This window comes from Rhineura floridana, chromosome 4 (genome assembly GCF_030035675.1).
Source record: "Rhineura floridana isolate rRhiFlo1 chromosome 4, rRhiFlo1.hap2, whole genome shotgun sequence".
In the NCBI taxonomy this organism is placed as follows: Eukaryota; Metazoa; Chordata; class Lepidosauria; order Squamata; family Rhineuridae; genus Rhineura; species Rhineura floridana.
In genome coordinates this window covers 40421946-40444814 of record NC_084483.1, presented here as the reverse complement: position 1 = coordinate 40444814, position 22869 = coordinate 40421946, and the positions used below count along the sequence as shown (strand labels likewise).

At 41.4% G+C, this 22869-nt stretch overlaps 1 protein-coding gene across 1 annotated transcript in view; it reads right to left on the bottom strand.

The window, feature by feature from the left end:
• Positions 1 to 22869, bottom strand: part of MYT1L (myelin transcription factor 1 like) — a 585413-nt gene that overhangs the window by 510080 nt on the left and 52464 nt on the right. Inside the window, exon 2 of the mRNA XM_061622863.1 lies at positions 1394 to 1469. The gene's annotated coding sequence lies outside the window, so the exon portion shown is untranslated. The remainder of the gene's footprint in view (positions 1 to 1393; positions 1470 to 22869) is intronic.

Genomic DNA, 22869 nt, shown 5'->3' with positions numbered 1-22869 from the left:
CAAATTCTTGGTTTAATAAAAGACTTACAGAAGAAAGTCCACAGCACCACCAGACTTAATACAGATTTCTAGGTCTGGAATTAGTGCTATTTAGAAGCCTGGAGACAGGGACTGGCCCAGGAAAAGGCATTCTCTGTGGCAGCCTCTAAGTTGTGGAACTCCTTCCACACAGAGGTATGTCTGGCACTTTCACTGTACAGTTATTGGCAAATGCTGAAACTGCACCGCTTTACCCAGGGCTTTGACACCTATTTTTAGCACCCACCCTACTTTTGCGATTGTAATTTGTTTTAAACTGTTATTGTATTTTAAATTGTTGCAACCCATCCTAGAACCTTAGGGTGAAGGGCGAATAATTAAAATAATAATACTGCTACAGAATATGTGATTGACATTACCAGCTCCAAATTGCTTACTCAACAACTCTCCGAATATGAGAAAAAATGCAAGATTTGTCATATTACACGCACTACTGTGCTACAATATCTTCATCATAATGCACTTTATGAGTACATTAATTCCATGTTTGCTTTGGGATTCCCACTGGAACTAAAATTTTAAGGAAAACTGATTTAGACCAAGGGACTTTTCAAGAGAACAGGTAAGGGTAACCCACACTGTGTCTATCTCTGAAGTTCCTAATGCATATATAGGTGTTGTATATATGTATTTGTGCTACTTCTTAAATGTATTTCCTTCATGTATTCAGTTGGCATCAATAATAGTGAAGAATGTCAGTAGTTTCAATGTATGATGCAGTCCTATACTCTGCTGTTGGACTGAAGGCTCCCAGCCCTAGGTGCAAAGACTATTTGCCAGTGCCAGGCCAGCAATGTGAGCAGCTATACCCAAATATTTCAGCTATGGGTCTCTAAGGCTAATGGCTTGAACTGGAGTAGCAAGAAAAAGATGCTTACCAGGCAAAGTGAGAATAGACTTCTACTTATTTATACGAGGCGTGGCTAATCCAGAAGCTTCATACTAACTTGTCAGTAGCAGGGATGATGTTGCATACCCGTTTCTTTCTGTGGTTGACAAGTGGTCAGGAGGCCAGAGTCAAAGTACATAGAAGCTCACTACAAGAGGTCCCAGACATAGATTCTGGGGTTTGTGGTTTAAGAGTCTCTCAACACTTTTGTCCTCTTGCTCCAGTACTGGGAGACAGCCTTCCTTCTTGTTCTGCTCCTGCAGTTAGTCACTAGTACTGCTCTCCAGATCAGGGAGGAAGTTGCCAAAAGATGCAGAAATGCTGTGCAAAAGGCTTATTTGGAACAAGAAGAGCCTTAGGGCTGCCAGAATGATCAAGAGTTCTTTGCAAGAGCTAGGACCTGCTGCACTGGCATTTTTACCCTTATAGTCAGTAAGAGGCAAGCCAAGCGAGTTATGCACTTACCTTACGTAGGATGCTACTGTAGCCATTTCAGTTGTATGATTTCTTTATGTTGTACCCAAGAATCAATTCTCCAGTCCTGGTAGAAATTAAAATGTTACCATTGACCATTGTCTTGGAACACGTTACAGTGGCCCAGTGAAATCAGCCACTGTGGTTGGAGTGTGCTTGAAAATACATGACCTATACAGTGAACAGTGTATAGTGTTTTCTGTACTCTGCCTTTGTTTGCATTGCTCACCAACCCTGCACCTTCAAACCCCTCTACAATCCCTCTACCCATAGACCTTGCCAATCCATCCCCAGGCTTACTCATTAAACCAGGGATGGGCAACCTTCTTGGGTCTCCCGTGGGCCAACTTTGACAGGTAAGCCAGGCAACCCAAAACTCAATTACATGACATAATTGTGATGCACATGATTGGCAGGAGAGTTGCTCCACTCACTTGTCAAAGTTAGCTCACATGGGAACCAAAAGGTTCCCCACAGCTCATCTAATGTGGTAGTGGGGGAGGTAGACCTGGTTAAGCCACCTTCCCTTTGCCCCCCTTTAGACCTGGCTGAGACCCCCCTCATTTTCCTTCCCCTTTTAGACCTGGCTGAGCTCCCTTTCCCTCCTCCTTTAGCACCAGCTAAACCTCCTCCCTTTCACTCCCCCTTTAGACCTGGCTAAGACCCTTCCCCCCTTTGGAAGGCTAAGACTCCTCCCCACTCCTTAGACCAGACTGTCATTCCTCCACGGCTTGCCTGAGTCAGTCCCTGTCACTTCCTTTCTCCTCCACTGCTGCAAGGAGCCAGGGAAACTTCCCTGGTGGTGGCGGCGGTGCAGACAGGATGCATGAGCATCTCAGATAAGCACCCACCACCACCACACGGCCTGGAGGAAAAGGAGTCCTTGTAGTAGCTCGCCCAGGTTGTTACTGCTGCCCACTCACTTGCTCTCCAGCCTGATTGTTTGCTCATTTACTCGCTCTCCTGCCCACCTGCCCCCTACCGCACAGCCGGGAGGAAAGGGAGGCCTCATGGTAGAGATGCCAAAGCCTCCGAGGAACTGGTTCCATTGCTTGCCCAAGCCGCTGCTGCCCACTCACTCACTCTCCAGCCCAGCTGCCCTCTACTGCCCCCACACGGCCTGGAGGCCTCGTAGTAGTGACATCAAGTCCTCCTGCCCACCTTCCTTCCTCCCCTAGCCTGGAGGAATGGGAAGCCTCGTGGAGCTGCCACAGCCTGTCACTCCATGGATCACCCTAGCCACTTGCAATCCCATTCTCCTCCACAGGAGCCCAGGTCATCACACTGAAATTCACAGCACCAGACAGGCTGCAGCATGACAGATTAGGGGCTTACTTTTTTATGTATATATAGGTATTCTTTTAGACACCATTATTAAAGAGATTTCGCAAGTCCACCTGATTTCGAGAAACGCTAGGTATTACATAATGAGTACTTAGGTTAAACTCTCTAATTATGAGATTAAATCACAAAAAATTGATAAAATACAGAAATTTCCTTTGTCTAGGCTGTCGAAGGGGCGCCTTTGCATTGCTTAGTTGAGCCAGTATGTGAAACATGCACTCAGGAAATGCGATGTGCTTCCATTTGTTTGCCGCACAGGGCCCTGTGAATAATTGATACAGAGCTGAAATCCCTAATTTGGGAACACCACACCCATTTCCTGGCATGCTTCATTCAAATGGCATATTACATTGATGTTAACTGTTATAATGTGCATTTGGGAAAAGGAACAGTATGCTTTATTTCATCTTGCTCCCATTTCAGTAGAAGGAACTAACGCAACTGAGGCAGAGTTCTGGGTGTAGACCTCCATTATTCACATTGTAAACCTGAACTACAAGCCACTTTGGGATTCTAACACTAAAGCTCTAGTTATTTTCCTCAGCCTTTTCTTTCATTTGTCCATTTTTGGATGTTCAAAACTGTCTCTAACCCCGATTCTTTTCTTAAAATCTCAATGTTGTTACTTGTGGCATGTAGTCAAGCTATCCAGAGTGTTCATATACACAGTTCAAGCATACAAAACACAATTAATATTAAATATTCCACAAACCTTCACCCACCAGATACAGGAAGATGTGTTGTGCTAAATTGTACATCTCTTATTTTATATACAAACACTAATATGTATTTCACACACACAATGTTATCATCTTAATTAGCATTGTTATCATTATTAGTAAGCTGTAAATCACTGGTAATTATTAATACAGTCAGTCTGAAGCCTGTTGTGTAGTTTTTGTCTATCTAAGCATGCAAATAAGCTTGAAAACTCTGGTCCTGCCTACACAAGAATTTTTCAAAATCCTTGTGTGTCACATAGGTGCACACTAGCTATGAGAAGCAGCACAGAATGCATACACCAACATTATTCCTTTCCTGTATAGATAACAACAAACTGGAATATGTCCAGAAGTGGATGGCAAAGATGGTGAGGGGCCTGGAGACCAAATCCTATGATGAAAGTTTAAAGTAGGGTATGTTTAGCCTGGAGAAGAGACAATTTAGAAGCAATATTAAAGCAATCTTAAAATACTCAAAGGGCTGTCACACAGATGGAGTAAATTTGTTTTCTGTTGCTCCATTGTGTAGGACCCTCAACAATGGGTTCAAATTACAAGAAGAAAGGATTCAGAATACAGTAGGGCCCCGCTTTTCGGCGTTCTGCTTTTTGGCATTCCGCTAATACAGTGGCTTTCAATTAGAGTAAGGCCCCACTCATACGGTGCTTGTTTCGCTTTTACGACATTTTTCGGGCATCAGGCACCATTTTATTGACAGAGTTCTGCTTTTTGGTGGAGGTCTGGAATGTAACCCGCCATATGAGTGGGGCCCTACTTTAAACATTAGATCCTGATAATACAAGCTACTTGACAGTGGAACAAACTGCCTCGAAAGGGGTATTCTCTCCTGCCTTAGAGGTTTTTAATTAAGGATGTTGCAGTAGTGGGTTTCCTACGTTGGCAAGGGGTTGGGCTAGAAGCTAGATGACCTTTGAGTTTCCTTCCTATTCTATGATTCAGCAGTTCACTCAGTAAGAATTTCACTCAGTAAGAAATCCATGTTTGCCATCAAGTCACAACAGCACTCTGAAATTCTTAGAAAAATCTTGAATTTACCCAAGCACAAGCCTCTAAACAGAATTAGAATCTTAAATCACTTTTGACCAGAGCTTGGAAGATTACTTTTAAAAAGTAATAAATTACAGTTACATGGCCCAAAAAGTAGTAATTACCGTTACAATTACAATTGCTCTGAAAGTAACTGATTACTGTACTTTTCCTCCAAAGTAATCACTATAGTTACATTTCAGGTACTTTTTAAAAAAAATACCTACAAGGTGCTGGCCTTGGCTGCTGCACATCTAAATAGCCTAAAACAACATTAAAAATAAACACACACATACAGAGGCAGTAGAATAATTCTTTTTATCCATGATAGCAATGGTGGTCTCTCCGCTGGTAAGGGAGGTGGGGAGGGAGGCAGAGGCCACTACTCAGATCTTTGCATGTCAAACCAAGTGCAACCGCCCCTCCCACTCAGCCAGCAAGCGTAACCACCTCTCAGACCCTGCCTTGCCACCAACTAAGGGACACTCACCCAAGCAAATATTTTCCCCTGAGATGCAAAATTTAAAGTACTGCAAATGCAGCACAGTAGCCAGAGAGGGTGGTGGAGGCCACTTTGTGTGCCAAGTGCAAGCACACACATGTTGTCATCTTTCACCTCCATAGTTCTTTATCTCCATTCTGCTGCTGCCTCCTTCTCCTTTATCCATGTTCTTGCTCCTTTTTCCCTCCACTCCATTTTTTTAAACAATTGTTTTCTCCACTCCACCCTGTCTCACTCTCCACCTCCTCCCTTGTCGCCTCCTACCCCCCCAGACCATGATGATAATGAAAGTTAAAGAGGAAACAACAAAAGCAGGACTACAGCTGAATGTGAAGAAGACTAAAATAATGACAACAGAAGATTTACGTAACTTTAAAGTTGACAATGAGGACATGGAACTCCTTTAACTGGCTGGTTGAGGGTGGCGCCTCCGTGTGCATGTGAGACAGACGATATGTGCAGGTAGTGCTCTCTTTTCCTGGGGTGGCCGGGAGCGCAGGGAGCGTCCCCATGACGTTCTTCTCTGCCTGACTAGGAGGTGGGGGAAGGGTGGCATGGCGGCAGATGGGAGGTCAGTCTGAATGTACACACACACACACATTTATACACACTATATATATATAAACATACACACATTGCAACAGCTGAGGCAACAAGAACAACACAGTACCGCACCTGGCGACTCTCTTCACCTCAGCCGTTGGGGGGGGCAGCCATGTTCATTGAAATAGGTGGAGCTAGTCCTGCGCTTGCACCTAAGATGGCAGCTGAGAGGGGGAGGAGGAGATGGTGGTGGTGCTGATGAAGGTGCACGGAGGGGGTAGCAGGACAAGCAGGGGAGGCAGGCGAGTAGGCTGAGGGGCAGCAGAGCAAGGGGCAGGGCAAGTGGGCTGGAAAGAACACACACACACACATACCGTCACTAACTTCCACAGCTACTCACCTCCATTCTGCTGCTGCCGCCTTCTCCTCCTACATCCTTGCCCTTCGGCGCGGTCTGGCTCTCCACTTCCTCCCTCGTGCCTCCTAACACAGAGCACGAGGGAAGAGCTACCGCACAGAAGCCCAGTTTGAGGCACATGTCTTTCCTCCACCATTCCACCAATCACAGCAGCAGAAGACTTCCCCTGCTCCCCCCGTAACGTCCAAATGTAACGCAACAAACGTTACAGTTGTAGTTGAAAAGTAATGAAATCACCCTCGTTCTTACAAGCAAAATGTAACGAAGTTACCCAATCATTATGCAAAAAAGAAATAAATTACAAGTAACTCGTTATTTCTAACGAGTTACTTCCAAGCTCTGCTTTTGACCTTCTCCATCTGAAACACAATCTCTGGTTGGACACTGAATGTTGTACTGCCAGCTTAAGAACCTGCAGTCACATAACTGACAACTCATGAAACACAAGTTGCATTGTTTAGAGTTGGCACTGGACAAAACCATGGCTCTTGTGCCTTTTACAGCTATGCAGCAGGCAGATATTAAATAGAGAAAGACTGTTCTAGCATGGAGGTACGATTATGGGGGAAATTTCACCTGTTGACATTCTGTCTGTCAAACATCTTATTACTTGTGTGTGATTTTCAGGCAGTACACCCTGACCTGCAAAAGAGGGGACATATTTACATATGACACAAAATGTATGCAAACTTTATGCAAATGTGTGTCTTTTGTGAGTATATCTAAGGGCCCAGAAAATCTGTTGGATTAATATTTCTATCCCATCCTGCCTCCCAGAAGTCAGGGTGGAATAATCGATTATTTAGGAAAGACAGATATCTAAATCTCAACAAGTTTAAACTATGTAGCCTCTCTTTAGCAGAACATTAACTTCCAGCAATATCTACTCATCTAGGAAAGAGTCTGTGGTTATATATGCCTTAAACTTATAAGGGTCATATGCATGACACATCTCTTGCCTGTAACATTTTAAATCATTCATCTATATATCTACAAGCTAATCCCCAAATTCCATCACAGTCTAGTTTATACACACACCCAAAAAAAACTACAACAAAAACAGCCCTGAATCCATATGGAGCAACTGAAGCAGAATTCGTTCTTAATGGAAACTATTGTCTAATGGACAATGGACTATGATCTGTGACATGGCTGAGAGGGAACTAAGCTAAGAGTGCCAATTGTTTGACAAAAAGAAAATAGAAGGTTCAGATTATATCTCAGTGGTGTCTTGAGTATATTTTTGTACTCTGCTCTTTGTGAATGGCTGCCAGGAAGTGCAAAATCCCATCCACCCTTTTACACTGGGTGGCTCATCCACCAGTGACAAATTTTATGGAAGGAATTACAGTGAATGTCTCTGCAACAAGTACAAAAAACAGTATGCCTGAACCCAGGTATATTTGCAAGATATATTTGCTATGTCCAAATACCTGTTTGTCATAACAAGCATTTTTCTAATGTTTTACAAAATTGTACTTCCACGGGATTCTGTGATCTCTACAAATTATTTATATTCATGCATATAAATACATATACACATGAATGTATACACATACTAAAAAAATTAACACACCAGATGTCCTGGAATGTGAGTGAATTCTAGTATAAACAACGAACATCATCAACCAACTATCTTGAACACAACTAAATAAACATTTATTCATTTCCAAAGAAAGTGCTTCTATTTGTTATGCTACAAGTTCTTTTTTTATCAAATGTCATTGGTAGAATGACACAGACCCATTTCATCAAACTGCTCCATCAGCATTCTTTTTTTAATTGCTCCATGGCAATTATCTTCTACAATTTGCTCTTTAATATAATGTGATTATTAATCCTTTCTACAAATTTGCTCATATCAAAATCTTTTCTATTCAATTATCCTTAACTCTAAAATTCAACATTGTTTCAAGTTGCCCATGTAGCCTTACCAAAAGAACCAAGACTATGCATGATAAATAAGCTGGCCTTACCAATGAATATATTATAACGCAATTCAACAGTTCAACATATGGGGAACAGTCCAACATACGCCTATTTTATTCACTTACAGTATTTATACCTCATCTACTAGTCAAAAAGGCTTTCAGAGCAGCTTACAAAAATTAGTACTACAACGATCCCTGTCCTCAGGCTCACAGGCTCTAAAAAGTCATGACACACAAGGAAATGTGATACTAGTATAGACACCAATGTACACACTGACATACATAAAAGAATAATCAAAACCAACATGGACATAAGCGAATTGACAAATCTAATGACCTTTTTACAATTATTGTGGCATGTCTATAATACAGCCTTTCCCAACCGGTGTGCCTCCAGATGTTGTTGGACCACGACTCCCATCAGCCTCAGCCAGCATTGCCAATGATCAGGAAAGATGGGAATTGTGGTCCAACAACATCTGGAGGCACACTGGTTGGGAAAGGCTGCTATAATAAATGCATGACATGAATTGAATGCCCATATTGCCAAAGTAAAATGAGAATTTGGGAAACTAATGCTCTCTACTTTTTTTTTACAGCTTCCAGGACAGGTATCACCAACCCAAACACATTTCATGAATTGGACTTACAATTTGAATTTTTCAGATTGGTTATGAAAAAGTGCTTTTGAGCTTTGAATTACATTTCTTCTTTCATATTTTGTTTACTGCAAACATTTTGTGGTGGCCCTTCTCCTACTATTCAGCTTATGGAAATTAAGAGAAAATGATTAAAAGCACTAGTCATTCAGCCATACACTCATAATCCATGACCTTGGCTTGGAAGTGTGTCTAGCACAGATACTGCAAATTTTCCACCCAGGCTTTTGGGAACTGTCGTGAGCCGTTCAGTGTGAAGCTGTCTGTTACCTGCTGCTGGCTGGTCTTGTATATTTGTGAAGTTTTAATTATTATGTAGATATGGTGGTGGTTTTATCATTGTATTCCTGCCATGGGACCAGTTGGTGAAGGGTGGATTAGAAGTACCATAAACAGATAATAAAGACAGTCACATCCACCCAAATGTAAGTACAAATTCATGATCATTTCAAGACAGCAGTAAACAGCCAAAACACTGTGATAACTAGCAGCTGCAATACAACTGGGGCATAATCTAAATTATGGCCTAGCAAAGTACTGTCTTCAGGTAACATAGATGAGTAGTCCAGAGTTGCAAATAAATCATGTCTGTCCAGATGCAAGACTCATGGTTTATGGCATAAGGTGCAATTACTATCTCTTGGATCTCTTCTCTGGGACTCTGCATGTTTGCATATTTGTGATAAGGCACAGTCTGGCTTAGTGTTATGTGAGAACTAAGCCATTATAATATTGTGGCTACTGGCTGACCATTCCTTTACCAGGTAGGCTATTGCTGGTTAACAGCCCAGAATTGTCAACTAATGGAGGATAATGGTTAGTGAATAGTTGCAACTCTCTTTGTTTGGTGTGGAAGAGGTTGTATAAGGGATGTATGTGTAACATGTGTGTGCGAGAGCAGTTTGTAGTTTAGAACAGCCAAAGATAGAAGTAAAACCAAAACTGAAAGCATCTTGACAGTTTCAAGCTTCTCCTGGGCCCCTAATGTGGGATAGCAGATCTGCTATGTTGTAGAAACGCCAGCTGGCTCTGGTTGTATATTTCTAAATAAAGAAAATATTGCAAGGACACAGTGAAATCTCCGAGTAAACCAATCCAGACATTGCTATCTGTGGAACTTCTGAGCGCTCAGGAAAATAAGGAAATGCAACAATATGCTTTGTTTCTGGTTTGTTATATTATGATTCCACAGAGTTCATTGACACTGGTCAGGATCTCTTCTCAATCATCCCAGAGTGCAGGACACGGAATAATGGGCTCAAGTTGCAGGATGTCAAATTTCGACTGAACATCAGGAAAACTTTCTGACTGTTGAGCAGTACAACAATGGAACCAATTACCTAGGGAGATGATGGGCTCTCCAACACTGCAGGCATTCAAGAGGCAGCTGGAAAGGCACCTGTCAGGTATGCTTTAATTTGGATTTCTGCATTGAGCAGGAGGCTGGACTCGATGGCCTTATAGGCCCCTTCCAATTCTACAATTCTGTGACTCTATGACAGACTGCATTCTATAAAAATGGGAAATTAAAAAATAAACATGATCACTGCAGAGATATATAGAAACAAGTAGGACAGTGTCAGCTTGCAAAAGTATTTTTCACCTATGCAACCAAGTTCAATTATGTAACTACTAGCATTGAAGCATACCATAAAAACATTGAGTTCAAATAATAAGGGCAGGCCTATCATTTATTTTGGTACTTTATTGTAAAGAATATGTAAACTACTATAGTCTAGGAATGCTGTCTAGAAGTGGGCAACAGTAATTAGACACATTATCCACCTTTTTCTGTAATATCTAGAAATATGATGGTGGGCACTGGAAAGTAGAAGACAAACTTGTGTCAGGTTAGAGATCATACAATTTTGTTTAAAGAATTCTGTTGACAACATCCTCCAATCCAGAAACTGTGCTATATTTAATTACAAGAGGTTAAGGGATTCAAGCATAGCAGAGAACATAAAATCTAATGTTCACCCACAAGCAAAATTCCACGTGGGTGGATGCAGCACAAACACTCTTACGCAACTCCCTGTCTGGTTGACGTTCTCACAGCATCTTTCTAGAACAAAATCAGTCATTTCTATTTCTTCCATAAATCATAAATTTGCTCTTGACTAATCTTCTCTTGAGAGCCAGTGTGGTGTAGTGGTTAAGGTGCTGGACTACGACCTGGGAGACCAGGGTTCGAATCCCCACACAGCCATGAAGCTCACTGGGTGACCTTGGGCCAGTCACTGCCTCTCAGCCTCAAAGGAAGACAATAGTAAACCCCATCTGAATACCGCTTACCATGAAAACGCTATTCATAGGGTCGCCATAAGTCAGAATCAACTTGAAGGCAGTCCAATCTTCTCAGCTTGCATCAAGACAGCAAAGTGTCTTCTTACTTTACAGGTTTTATGTAAAGAACCTCAATACACTCAAGGTTCAAATACATTTTATCTCTAAATTGGTTCATTCTAAGGTAGTGCAAATCGTATGCAGAACTGCATTAATGCAGGAAATCGGTCTACACTATTGGGAGGGGGTTTCTAGCCTCTGTACATCAGAGAATATGAAATAGGGATGGAAGTGAATGCTTCAGATATATTCTTCCAAAAAGCACTAGTAGCCTCTCCAGAATGGTATCTCTCAAGTATAACCAGGCATTTTGGGTGTTTTTTTAAAGGTATGCATGGAAGTTATGAAAACAAAACTTGCTAAAGGACAATGCTGGGTAGCTGCAGGAGGAGGGGATAGCTGGTAGCAGCCTTGTGAGGTATAAGGTGTTGCTGTGTGTGTTGCTAAATTTGTTTAAAGCAGCACAGTAGCAGAGAACAGCGGTGTTGAAATGCGAGTGTGCCAGCGTGTGTGTGCGTTTACCTAAGAAAGCAGGCTTTTACCCTGCATCAGGATCACTGAGACTTGAGACGTAGTAACAATAAGAAAAGCTACTTTATTTATAGAAATACACAGTAGATAGAAAGGCATACCTAGTTCTAACTAACTAAGTTGGAGGTGCAACACCCAGGCATGGGAGTTGACCTCATGGCTAGGAGAGAGAGAGCAGAGACGAAAGGTGTCTCCTCTCTCCTGGACAGTCAGAGAAGAAAGGAATGGAAAGGGCAGAAGGAGGGGCAGGTAAGCTTCCCTAAAGACGTAACAGTCTAATAACAGGAAGGAAGTCAGACAGAGCATCACAGGTAAAGGTAAACAAGCCTATCCATCTGGAGGACCCTAACTTTATCTCCCTTCTGGAACATAAACCAAAGAACAATACAGGAGTTACTCTTGCCCCACTTCCAACATAAGGGAGCAGATGAAAGACAGCAGCAAGTAACATCAGCCTCCCTTGTTCCTGAGAAACTGGAATTGCTACTTGGCCTGCTTGAGAGAAAGAAAAAGCTGTACTGAAGAGTTGTGGAGGAACAGCTGGCTGAGTCAGTTATAGGGAAACATCTAATCATAGTTCACTGAGACTGCTAGCGTTCTGGGTTGGGTTGGGAAAGATAAAAAGGGAGCCAGCCATGTGGCATCTTCTGAGCAGCTGCAGGAGGAGGGAGCAGCTAGTAGCAGACTTGTGAGGTGTAGAGTAGAGAAGAGGCAGCAGCAAGTAACCTTTGCTCTAAAAGAGCACCTGTCTCAGTATAAACCATCTTGGGCCCTATAATCTGTGGAGGCAGCCTTGTTGGTGGTGCTGCCACTGGGGTTGTCTGGTTGGTTCCCAATTTGTGGAATGCCCTCCCTAGTGCAGTGTGTCAGTTTCCCTCATTATTAACTTTTAGGAGAAATTTAAAAACATTCCTCTTTACCCAGGTATTTGATGCATGCAAGATCTTTCCTTGGAAGCCCTGAAATTATTAGTTTTGAGAGGTGGTGATTGTTTTTAGGTGGTTGTTTGTAACTATTTTTAGAAGTTTTAATCGAATTGTTTTAGTATTCATATGTTTGCTGTCTCCTTTGGAGGAAGATCGGATTATTATTATTATTATTATTATTATTATTAGCAAGGGGTAATTCTTTCCCACAAGTGTCCAAACATAAATTTTGCTATCTCCAAAAGCATTTAATTGCTTCTAGCCAATTTCAGATCTTCATTTGCTTTTTATTTGGCTATTTTCACAGCCCTATAATCTTTTACACCTTGTTCTATACACTGTACAGAACATTTCATCCATGCTTTAGATTAGCTATATACTGTACTCAGAGCTTGGAAAAGTTACTTTTTTGAACTACAACTCCCATAAACCCAATCCAGTGGCCATGCTGGCTGGGGCTGATGGGAGTTGTAGTTCAAAAAAGTAACTTTTCCAAGCTCTGATACTGTCTCTGAAAGGGATTGTTATTAAACCAGCCTGCTCATTTTTCAAAAATCTGTTTGCTCAATAAATGCTATGTTATTAAAATAAAAGGTCTACCTGCTTATCCAAAATTTATAAATTGCAGACACTAGATATGCGATTGGAGTAAATTAAATTTAGCTTTCACAAAGAGAAATCACTGCTTTCGAGATAGTAATCATATAGTATCTCATGAATAGAACTAATGTGTTGTATTTATGTAGACCTAAATATATTTCAAGCTAATAATGCTGATATATATCCTAACTCATAAATTACTAGAAACTGTTTTAGTGAGGCTAAATATTTCACAATACATTTTAAAACTAGAAAACTAGGGACATTATTGCTCCTTCTGTTACAAACAAGATTTTATATTTATCTTTAATCCTAGTATATCCAAATATATACATTTGTGATTTTACACACACCTATTTGTAATTGAAGAGAGTCAGTGTGGTGTACTAGTTAGAGTGTAGGACTACAACCTGGGAGACCAGGGTTCGAATCCCCACACAGCCATGAAGCTCATTGGGTGACCTTGGGCCAGTCACTGCCTCTCAGCCTCAAAGGAAGACAATAGTAAACCACCTCTGAATATCACTTACCATGAAAAACCTAGAATCGACTTGAAGGCAGTCCATTTGTAATTGAATTCACTGGCCTTTGTGCAAGGTAAGTATGGTTTACACCCTCAATTTTTATTTGACATATTTTAGTGAGAACAATATTAATTATGACAGTCTACAGCATGCTAATGCAGTAATATTATGAGTCTTGAGACAATAGCTTGAATTCATATATATATTTCTGAGTACCAGTGAGTAAAGCCTGGGTCACTAGAAACTATTGGTGTTAAGTGGGGATACTTATATCCAATTCTGCTTTGAAAACCTAAGAGCAATTTACATGGGATTCTCAGGCAGTCCAGAGAGAGAGAGAAAGAAAAGAAAGTGGGAGTGAGGTATGACAACCCACTTCACACATTGGACACAATCTAGCCCACCACAAGCACAGTGCCCACATGTAGAAAATTGCCATAAGCTCCACAGAGCCTTGTTTTCTCCCTTATCTTGTACTGGCAACACAATGAGTTGCTGGGGTAATGGGTGGTCCATAGAAACTTAGTGCCACATGGCCCTGTGGTAAAGCATGCTGTGAGGCAAGCCCACACTTTGAGCAGTATTGAACCAGTTTCTGGAATTCTATTCCCTTACAAGTAAAGTAATCCCCAACAATGTTATATGAAAATGTTTCTTTTCTGTCAAGCCTTTCCAAATTAGGCAGCAATCCAACCCCCCTTTATGCTAGTTGGGGGAGGGGGTTGGATTGAGTGGAGGCATCTCCTGCTGGCTTCCTGGCTGTCACTCCACAGGTGCAGACCTCCCTCTTCTGCCTGCTGAATGTGTGAGGGAAGGCCAGCCCACAGTAACTCCACAGGAGAACCCCACGGAAAGCCCCAAAATAAGGCATGATGGGATAGAGCTGAGCTGCCTCGGGATCCACTGGTGCCTGAGCTACTCCCGCAGCCAGCAGCAGCCAACATTAGACCTGATCTGGATCAACTGCTACACCAGCCTGAAGATGGCATAGAGAGCAGGCCCAATCTGCCTGCCTCCCACCACCACCCTCCTCCACTGTTCGGATTGTTCTGTTAGTCTATTTTATTACTGCAGTCTTTAATTCTTGTTGGCTTTTATGTTTTTATGCTGTTGTGATTAATATTATGTTTTACATTCTGTTTATGTACACTGCTCTGAATATAGATAAATGTATACATTCTTAAATAAATAAAATATCCCAGCCTAACTTTCCCAGCCCACTTGGTGGTTGTTAACCAACAATTAGCTTGTTTTAACAATTCAGCCACCACTAAAGAATATACAGATTCATTTCTGTGACACTACAGCTGTAGTTATTATGAAATTTCAGACAAAGAGGAAAGAAACTGACTTTGTAGGAAGAAATGTTACGGTGTGTTAAAACCATTGATAATATCTCTAAAACTTTGAGGGAGGCTTCACACATGCCTACCTACATCTGTCTTCTTTTTAAAATATCTGCTATTGACTTGTTGCACAGCGAGGCTGCAATGTTAGCAAACCAAAGTGGCTGTACAGAAGCAGATCTAGGGAACAGCAAAGAAGTAACCGAACTCTAAAACAGTAAGTTTTATCATCACTGTTAATGAAGAGACTTTACTGATAGCTGAAAAGGAACTTTTCGCAGACCATGTTTTACACATTACTAGACCAGACACAATGTATGCAAGAAAGTAACTAAGTCTCAGATTTCATCACCAATGCAGTCACGTCTTTCAGTACTTTCATGAAAATGTAAGCAACCATTCACCACTATGCTGAAGCCTTTTTAAAATCCATGTTTCTCCAGGATGTCATCCTTTCAATTTATATTTGGCAGCAGTCTGTTCAAAAGGGCTGAGGAATCTATGGCCCTCCAGATGGTGCTGGATTACAATTTCCATAATCCGTGACTATTGACCATGCTGCCTATCGCTGATGGGTGTTAGAGTCCAGCACCATATGGAAGGCTGCTGGCTCCATACTACTGTTGTACAACAACTATGGTTGCAAGCTTTGATGCATGGCGCAGCTCCTATGTTTTTAATGTTTAGATAGAAGCAAGAATTTCAAGCTGTTGCAACTAATACTTATCACATGTGTATTTTTCCCATTGTCTAAGGGGCATCCTCTGGGTGGCATGTATAAGATTATCCCATTCAACCTTCTTCAAGACCATTCAAATCAGGTTAGGCTGAGACTAGGAATGTTGGAGAATTCCAACAGAAAATGGGAGTAGAAATTGTCAATGTTCACTCATGTGACATGTGTCTCATATCTGGAATGGAAATCAACACATCAAATACAATTGGTATTCACTATTGTTTTCAGCCCACAAGCAATACATAATTAATTACCTTTCTCCCATTTGTTCTATTTTTCCTTTGCATTGAAATAAATTGGTGTGGAATAATAATGTAATTAATTATGCAATTAGATAAAATTCTGCCACAGTAAGCAGCAAGAAAAACAGAGGTCTTTTTGGAAGCTGAACTGCAGTGGAATGGAAACAGCACTGCATGAGATGAACACAGGTCAGAATGGAAATCAATACCTTGGTACATCTCTAGCCCAGACAGAGTTGGTGACTTGTCAAAGGTTCAGGGACTTAAATCCAGGCTTCTATGCTCTCTTGTGCCACCCTGATACCTCCTCCTAGTATAGCACTATACTAGTTGGAGACACTATATTTGATCAGGTTCTCTGCTTCTGCACCACTATTTGAAAGCAAGTGAAACTCTTGTCTTGTGTTGAATCTTGCAGTCTTTTTTTATAAATGAGTAGTAATTATGCTGATACCCATATAGTTACTCTTGCAGAAAAAGAAATTTTATCAGAAGCTAATCGGGTCTCATAGGTGTATGTTCCTTTAATTTATATTCTACATTTTATATTTCAGTTGTAAGACTGAATGCAAAGTCAGCAGACTCCATTAATATGAATAAAAGTAAACATTCAAGCATCACCACTGTCTAACAATTCTAAGTCTTAGTTCTTTAACATTTAAATCCTAACAAACCTGAGCTGTGCTGTCAAAAACAAAAGATGGCAAAAAGGGCCACACGGATATTTCAGGTTCTTCCACTGCCAAGGGCCTTCCCAAAGCTCATCTCCCTTAACAGCCAAGCTCCAAACCAAGCCAGCTTCCTTAAGCCTGCTGCAGACCTCACCAACCTGAGGATTTCATGCTCATTAGCATACTTATTTGCATATGGCAAAGCTCTTTTGTGAGAAGCTCATGGCATCTCAGTTTATTACAGCTTTTGTGAGCCAACTGAGTGAGTTTCAATCACGGTCCCTTTAATTAATATTTGTGCTACAGTGAAATTGTACCACAATAAGTGTTTAAATATGGGTTAGGTGTATTCCTTTGGTTGCCTTGATTTTGTAATCCTTTTCATCCTACAGATCTAGTTAGAATGGATGGGGAAGGAAGACCCTGAAGTATATTTAATTCCAGTGTTTCTTCGGAGAAACAGTAGGATTTTTAATACATGAAAACGGCAGTTCCAACTTTACCGTTATATATTCTTATGCAATTCCTATTGAATCTTAGCACTACATCAATAAAAGAGGCAAATTATCTGTAAAAAACAGAATTTGAAATCCTGTTCATTACATAGCACCTTAGTAATTGGCTGCAGCAACAACTGAAATCCAAGAACAGACTAGAATATATGAAAAAGCAGGAAGCAGGGAAACATTTAAAGAGTAGAACATAAAAGGCATTGTAACAAACTAAAAAAAGAAAATGACAGGAGGAAAAAGAAGGGAAGAGGAATGGATAAACATTTAAGAATTATCAAATGAAGAACATTTACAGGCAGTCATAAGGGAAAGAGCATAAGAATGTTAAAAGCCAGGATACGTCAGGAAAGATGACTCACATTGTGTCTGCAAATCTACAACCCAGATAATCAGTAGGATCTGGATCTGAACCACTAAGTTCCACTGTGGTCAACAAGACTTAAATTAGTATATGTCCAAACAGAATGGCTAAATGGGATTGCATAGCTAGCTGCTAGAAACTCAGGGAGGGGAGTAAAATCAGAGCAACAGAGTGAGCATTAGAGATAGATGGTGTGATAGATATAAGCTACTGGAAACTGGAAAGACATATATGAAGAGCACAGAGCGAAATATAAGAATGAAGAAGGTGAGCAAATTGTCAAGGAGGGAGATGGACTAAAGGTCAAAATGGAACAGATGAGCAAGTGCAGAGAACCTAGGATGAGGACAGAAATCGAATTGGACTGTGAGATGGATAAGAAGTCATTGAAGGTGACAGAGTATAGGATAAGAAGGTCCTGCTTCCTGGAACAAAAGAATAGTCTAGCCATACTAGTCTGGAAATCCAGACAGTGCTTAAATATGCAGCAATGAAGCTTTTATCAGTTAAGAGTAGCTAAAGGTCCAGAAGTCTGTCAAATACCAGTGAAGCTCAGAGGCACTCCCATCTTTTGATTCCTGCTTGTAGCTCATACAGTATTTGCCATGTTTCCCTTCACAATAAATATAAGCACACAGAGCTAATAAAATTCCATTTGCAGTGCATAGCCGGGAAATGAAGAGGCAAGACAAGATGAAGCGTGGGTAAATCAAGGGCCACGTTTATTGAAATAAAGCCAATTAACTGCTTGATTGCATAATAAATGATCTGCAGAGACAAATGCGGGACCTAACTCTTACCCAATCGGGCGAGGGCACCCTGCCATGGGAAAGGGGGTGGTCCAAGCCCAATCCCCTTCTTCGGGTCCCATCCCCACAGGGTGGTTAGGGAGGCCTTCCTGCTCCACACACACCCCAGGGCCGCACAACTCTGAGTGGGTGTTACAGGTTAGCCCCAAAAGTGAGCCTTATCCTGCCAACCAGCCATACAACCTGGAAGGCAGGCCTCAGAACCCACCAGTCACCTTAAAGGGTACCTAAGGGTGGTCCCCAAACCCTATCCCGTGAAATTCCCACACCTATCCACCAAACATGACCAGATGAACCTATTTACAATATTAAACTACCAGGCCAGGCAACAAATGAGCCGAATCACATTAAGCCGGAATAGCCAAATAAGCAAGAGCCAATCAGCCGAATTAAAAGAACAGTACAGGGTAGGCAAAAAACTTGTCAGCAAACAAAGGCTGATGAGCTAAAAATTCCTACCCAGCCCCAAAGTGACCACTTAAACTTGTACTGCCCTAAGGCAGGGTGGGTGGGCTTCGCATCAGGCCAGAAAGAGGCCGAAGGGAGGTGGAGCAGGGCTTAAATAGCCACACTGCTCCACCCTCTACATGATAGGCATGCGTGGCCATGCCACGCCCAAAAGGGGAGGGGCTTTGAAGCCATGCCAGGTCTTCCCCGGCATGACTGCAAAGGTCTGCCATTGCCAGAGCCCTTGGGTCTGACGATGGTGGGAATTGTGAAACAGGATTTTGTTTTGAATATACCGTGAAACCCCACTTATAGCCAAATGCTGTGACACTTGAATTCTACAACTACATACCCATCAGCTAGGGTTGCCAGTTTATATTTAGGACAGAGCTCCTACCTCTTTAAAAGATATGAACAAGTTTAGCTGGAAATATTTATCTAGACCCATTTCAGTCTGGCTTCAGGCTCAAATATGACACTTAAACAGCCTTGGTCACCTTTACTGATGGCCGTTATTGAGAGGAAGAAATGAGGAATGCTATTCTATTAATTATCTTGGATTTCTCAGCAGCATTCAGTACCATTGATCATAGGGTCCTCTGTGGTGGTTCTGTGGGTTAAGAGCTGGGGTCACTGTGCTGCAGGGAGCCTGTTCCTACCTGCAGGGATGCTACCAGAGAGTAGTATTGGGGGATTTCTGCTTGGCTCCATGGAACTTGTGCTGTTGGGTCCCGCAGGGTTCCATCTTCTCTCCCCCATGCTAACATTCATATAAGACTACTGTCATTTGGAGTGTTGGGCCATCAATATGCAAATGACACTCAGCTCTCTCTCTCTCTCCATTCCATCTGAAACAGGAAAGGGTGAGCAGGTGCTCAACTGCTGTCTGAGAAGCAGTGATGGACTGGATAACAGTCCAAAAAATGAGCTCCTTGAGCATCTTGGAGGAAAGATGGAATGGATATAAACATAATTCTGAAAAATAAGGAATAAACAAAAAGTTTCTCTCCAACCTCATGCTCCCAATATTGAATTGAAGAGGTGATCTAGGTTTGGAATCATGAAAAAAGCTTAAACTAAAATAAAAGAAAAAAGAAACTGAGACATAACCAAGATATTCAGGCTTACAGACACTGGACATTACATGTAGGTCCTTAGCAAATCCAATGTGTGGCTGTCTGCTAGGACAAGCTTGCCTGGGTGGGATGTGCAGGCAGAGCGCAATCCATGATCTTGTACTACATAAAGGCTCTGCACACTGAGTTCTCTTCTGAACTATCCTCTGCACCATCATACTTTTTGTAATAATATTTTAAGTTTGCCAAAGTGTTTTATAATCATTTTATCATCACAACAACTCTGTAAAGAAGATCATAGTGCAATTTTAGCAAAACAACAAAAAGAACGGTACTAGCACCTTGAAGAACAACAAATTTATTATGGTATAAGCTTTCAAAAGCTAAAGTCCACTTACCTAATGCATCATTCTTGATAGTCCATGAAAGCTTATGGAAAAATATATTTGCTAACCTCTAAATTGCTACTTAAATATTGTTTCATGTCTGCTGTAAGTCATGGCTAGTTGGCTACCCTTTGATTGAAAGAAAACCAGATTATACCTAACACTATTTTTATTTTTATTTATTTATTAAATTTATATCCCACCCCTCCTCCCAATAGGAGTCCAGGGCAGCAAACAAAAACACTAAAAACACTCTAAAATAACAGACTTCAAAATATATTTTAAAAAAACATCTTTTTTCCAATAGCTTTTTAAAAAGCTTTAAAACATCTTAAAAAGCAATTCCAACACAGACACAGACTGGGATAAGGTCTCTACCTAACAGCTAGTGACAGAGAGAAGGATTTTTAAGATAAGTCTCCAGATCCTCTGGTGTGCTTATTTTTTAAAAGTATAAAGACTCTTGCCAATTGGCTGACTGAGAAGGAAAATATGAAATGTAGATACATGATTAAGAACAATAAGCCTCAGAAATAAATGGCATGAGCATGCACAGGGTGCATCTCCCTCACAAATAAGGAACCTCTTTTTGTAATTAATAAGGTGATTCCACAACATGTATAATTTGCATAAACAGTACATGTATTTGCATTAAAGAGATTTGTCTGCAATGTTCTGTCTAGCTTGGCCCAGGTTAATATCTACAGTGGTGCAAAATGACAATATCCTCTGCAAAATCCTTACAATAGCGTATCTAAACTTAAAAAGGTATGATTGCATCCCTTTACTGCAGTGCCTACAATTGATTTTGTTTTCCCTCGGGTTTCTCTTTGTCCCTTGACACCCTGGATAACTCTTACTGCTTTTCCTATGTGTACTCATCTACAGATTGGGAACCTGCTCTTTGGGTTGGTCCTTGAGTTAATTTAAGTAACGTTTTTAATGCTCATTGTACACATATATATCAATAGCTTTACTTAGATTTGGATTTCCAACACTGTCCTTTTAACTTGAATATACTGACTGTGAAATCCAGGCTCATAAAAAAAATAGTGGAAATAGTGGCTTCAAGAGACATGGCACACACCCATAGTTTATTTTTTAAAAAACAAGCTGTCACAAAGTATGAAGATCAATTACCTTTTAAAATGAACTTCAGTGTGTGAATATACATTATTTATTGTTGGATAGGAGAATCAGGCTTTTTCACATACACCACCTGAGTGAACTTGAATACTGCAATAGTCTCTTCACCCCTTAAATGAGACCATCCTGGTAAAATATTTCATGCTCATATGATGGCAATGTAAATCATCCAAGGAACAGCATCAATTATTGAACAAAAGAATTTTAAATACCACACATTCATTAATTTGAGCAATGGGGCAGCAAACAAAAGCACTAAAACACTCTAAAACATCATAAAAACAGTGTTTCAATATATCACAACAAAACATCTTTAAAAACATCTTTTTAAAAAAGCTTTAAAAATATCTTAAAAAGTAATTCCAACACAGACACAGACTGGGATAAGGTCTCTTAAGCACAGTGATCAACTGGGTATATAAGGGGTAAGACAATCTTTCAGGTATCCTGGTCCCAAGCTGTATAAGGCTTTGTACACCAAAACTATAACTTTGAACTTAGCCCGGTAGCTAATAGGTACCCAGTGCAATTTTAGCAGTGGGGTGACATGTTGGCAATATCCTGCCCCAGTGAGCAGTTTGCACCACTCATGCCACCGCAGTTTGCACCACCTGCAGCTTCCAGACCAACCTCAAGGGCAGCCCCACAAAGAGCACATTACAGTAATCCAGCCTGGAGGTTACCCGTGCATGGACAACAGTGGTCAGGCTATCCCGGTCCAGAAACAGTTGCAGTTGTCTCACCAGCTGAAGCTGGTAAAAGGTGCTCCCAGCCATGGAGATTACCTGGGCCTCTAGTGACAAAGATGGATCCAGGAGCAGCCCCAGACTACAGACCCGCTCTTTCAGAGGGAGTACGACCCCATCCAAAGCAGGCAACTGACCAACTATCTGAATTTAGAAACCACCAACCCACAGCGTATCCATCTTGCTAGGATTCAGACACAGTTTATTGACCCTCATCAAGCCCACTACCGAGTCCAGGCAGCGGTCCAGGGCTTGCACCGCCTCTCCCGATTCAGATGTTGCAGAGAAACAGAGCTACCCCAAATCTCCTCATGACCGCTCCCAAGAGCTTCATATAGATATTAAACAGCATGGGGGACGAGATGGTACCTTGCGGCACCCCACAGCACAACTGCCAGGGGGCCGAAAGACAATCACAGAATGCTATTTTCTGAAAACAACCCTGGAGATAGGATTGGAACCACCATAAAATAGTGCCTCAAAGACCCATCTCATTAAGAGGCTCATAAGGATATCATGGTCAATGGTATCAAAAGCTGCCAAGAGATGAAGTAAAAACAACAGGGTCACACTCCCCCTGTTCTTTTCCTGATAAAGGTAATCCATTAGGGCGACCAAGGCCAACTCAGTTCCATAACCAGGCCTGAACCCAGACTGGAATGGGCCAAGATAATCTGTTTCATCCAAGAGTACTTGCAATTGCTGCGCCACAACTCTCTCAATCACCTTCCATAAAAAGGGGGTATTTGCGACCGTGTGGTAGTTGTCACAAACCAATGGGCCCAGGGTGGGCTTTTTCAGGAGCGGTCAGATCACCACCTTATTCAGGGTGGGTGGAACCATTCCCTCCCACAAAGATGTGTTGATCATACCCTGGATTCACTTAATCACACACA